Here is a 2091-nt window from a genome sequence, read left to right as displayed (position 1 = left end):
AAAAAACACCCCTCATGACTGCTACCCTCTTCACCGCTATGACTTCATCGCGCTCCAAGAAACCTATATCTCCTCTGAAGATATGCTCGCCATGATTGCCCTGAACTGGTCCAAGACCGATGCCAACGGTTCAAGCTTTTGGTCCAATTCAAGCTGCAACATTTACAGCAAGCGCCACGGTTGTGTCGCTAGCTCTTGCCCCATTCAAGCTTTAGAAGATGACACTCCTGTCGACTTGCCTGCGAATACCCAAAATCGCTATCTAGTGGTTAAGGGTCGTTTTGCTGCATCAAGTCTACATCCACGTTGTTTACGCGTTTACGGGTGAAGACAGAAGAAAAGCCGACTTTTTCAACCCCCCGTCGACTTTGCATATTCTGCCCGCTACATCATCTGTAGCGACATCAATCTTATCCTTGACCCCTGCTTGGACAAAGTTATTGCTTCCCACCGAAGATGTCAAGGACTTGAAGAATTGGAGCGTTGGATGGCATTTAGAATATTATTTTATACGCTATTATAAAAATAAATAGGCAACGTTGGGTGTCGTGGACTCTTGAAGGCTAGCTCACCCCCACCGTCGAGTTTACTTCAACCAAACGCATTCAAATCGCATCGACTACGTTTTCTTTCGGGTGTCTTTCATCAAGACTATCTCCAGCGATCCGATATCAAGTGGACAAGTATCAAGCGTATTTCCACAACGATCATGCGCCGATTGCTTCTTCCTTTGCTGCAAATTCCTTCCAACACAAGAAAAAAGCACCTTGGCGCTGCCCGCCCTGAATGTTGACCCTGTCTAAAGTCCTTCAGCATCTTTCATTCAAGCTGAAGTGCAACATGGCCAGCCTGCTGCCCAAGGAAGACCCGAACCACAATCCCACCAAGGTCCTGGATGATCACTTGTTTCACGACAAGAAATATCTCCAGTCAATCGCGTCCCAGCACAAAGCTGACCTCCGGGATTGCGATCAACGCCGCGGTCGCATCGCTGATCTTTCAACTGCACTTGAAGCTACCCCAAGTGAAGCCCTTGTTGTTGAACTTACCAAAGCCAGGTAAGATCTTCAAGACACACTACGAAGATTAAAGAACGGAATGACATCGACTTATTCCGCGAACAAATCGACTCTCAAGAAAAATCCTCGCGCATTTTCCTTCGACTCCCAGTCAGCCAGCAGCGTGCCAACAAATTTCTCGTCAAGGATGCTCTAGACTGGAATATTCATACAGCGCAATGCCGACGCTACTTGGGCAAAAATTTTCACTCCCCTTCCGACGGTGCTGAAGCCCCAGCTCAATACTTCAATCTTACGCTGCACAGCAAAATCCTGCAGCATTTAACTGCCCGCCTTACAGAAGAAGAACAGAAGACTTCGCTTAAATCCCCCTTTCCGCTGAAGAATTTTCAAGTGCTATCCGCTCAGGCCCCAAGAATAAAGCGCCAGGGCTCGACGGACTGCCATATGAATACTTCCCAGTCAACTCCGACATGTGGGGTACTTTCTTTGCTCAAGTCCACGATTTCACCTTTTCAAGGAAGCGAGTAACTGACCTGCAGCGCAAAGCCTCCCTCTCGTTGCTTGTCAAGGGGGGATGCAAGGATTGCACTCGAATTATCGGTCATTGACCTTGCTCAAAGTCACCGCTAAATTCACGCCTGCAATCCTTGCCAAGCGCACCAATTTGGTCTTACCCAACTTGCCGGGGTCTGATCAATATGGTTTCACGCCCGGCCGCTCCATTCATCATGCCCTGACAAGATTTCACCACCTACAGCTGTGGTGCAAGGCCAACCACCTCACCGCCGCGGGTGCCAGCATGTGTGACTTTGTCAAGGACTTTGACTCAGCATCAAGACAAGTTCTCCTTCGGACGCTCGAACACTTCGGCTTTGGGCCAAACTACCGCGCCTGGGTGGAAACTCTCTTTGCTGACACTGAAGTCTCCATTTTATTGAACTCCTCCCCCCTGGATCCCTTTGTGCTGGACAGCGGCGTTTGCCAAGGTGACCCGATCTCGCCAGCACTTTTTGTGCTTTCTATTGAACCTTTACTGGTTTATTTGCGAGTCAAGCTCTCCCACCTGGGC

Source organism: Aphanomyces invadans (assembly GCF_000520115.1).
Source record: "Aphanomyces invadans strain NJM9701 unplaced genomic scaffold supercont1.135, whole genome shotgun sequence".
Taxonomy (NCBI): Eukaryota; Oomycota; class Saprolegniomycetes; order Saprolegniales; family Verrucalvaceae; genus Aphanomyces; species Aphanomyces invadans.
The sequence above is the reverse complement of the archived record's forward strand: the minus strand, read 5'-3'. Positions refer to the sequence as shown.